The sequence below is a fragment of the Anneissia japonica genome, unplaced genomic scaffold (genome assembly GCF_011630105.1).
Source record: "Anneissia japonica isolate Jap-2015-1 unplaced genomic scaffold, ASM1163010v1 scaffold1792_len1028045_cov167, whole genome shotgun sequence".
Taxonomy (NCBI): Eukaryota; Metazoa; Echinodermata; class Crinoidea; order Comatulida; family Comatulidae; genus Anneissia; species Anneissia japonica.
The window spans coordinates 681,043-682,380 of NW_022742319.1; positions in this window are offsets into that span (position 1 = coordinate 681,043).

Genomic DNA, 1,338 nt, shown 5'->3' on the forward strand with positions numbered 1-1,338 from the left:
ATTTTGAAATCCAAGATGGCCGCCATAATGACCTCGGATGAGGTGGTTCCTACCAAAAATTGAATGCTATGACCATAAGAAGCATGTAAAAAAAAATTGGTGCTTTTGTCCGGAACGTCCACATCCATCTGCTAAGCTGCCGGACTATTCAGTTTGCGTTCAGTTCCCTTCTTTCAGTTGCGCGGAGCGCTCATGTCGACGAGTTGAGAGTTGAGTTTAGTTGAGTTCCGTGTCGACCTGAGCCTGCCTTAAGTTTTTTAATAGCTCTATCTTGGCTCTATGAAACAGTGTGTCAGTCCGAACATGTACGAACATCCAAAGATGTATGTGTTCATTACACACAGCGCTCACAGTCAAATTGCCTGAATGGTATTTTTTTTAACTAACAAAGCGTTGAGAATTCTGGCTATGCGGCTTGAATAGATCATACAATTCGTGTGTGTAGATTTTTTTATTTCTTATACTCCTTTCACAAACCATTCAGAGACATAATAACGGTAAAACGTTGTGTTGCCCAAGACTGTGTACCTTATCTACTTGTAATAATTAGAATTCTAGATTTGGCTTAACTGTTTTTCTGGAAAGTCTAGATAGGCATATCAAATGAAATTCAGAACAAAATATAAATTTGCCATTTTTTTTGTTATTAAATAATTCCACAAACATTTTTGGTTATAGGCCTCATGTGTACAGGTGTAAAAAAACTAAAGTAAAACAATTTCAAAATATATATCCGACATAAGATAAATACACATAGGTCTAGGCCTATATTAACATGCGAAAAGACTCACAGAATTGAAAACATTGGAAGAATAACCTTAGGGAAGTTATTAAAAGCAATGATTGATTTCTTAGGCCCTGTCCAACACATTTGACAAAAACAAGTGATATGCCTAAATATGGTAATGATGACATCACATCATCACCATATTTGGGCACATGTTGATATAATGGGCATACAGCAGTTTCTTTTTGTCAAAGAAAAGTTGCTAGTAGAGCTTTAGTTAGGCACCATTGAACTTATTCATCTTAAAGTTTTTTGTTGATGTTTTTATTATGCATTTTATAGGTCTATAAGATATTCTTATTACAGATGCTTCTAATTCGTTACTATTTAGATTCAATCTGTACCATGTTTTATAATACTCTTTACTGATACCGATTTTTTTTTATCATAATCATTATTATTTTCAATATATATATTACTATGGCTACTATATTGTATTTTAATATTTATTTTAGTTACACTTTTAATGTTTTATTTATGGCATTATTTCTTACGTTGTTTGATCTCTACATGTATATCAGATGTTTTAAATTTTCCATGTATATGGATTT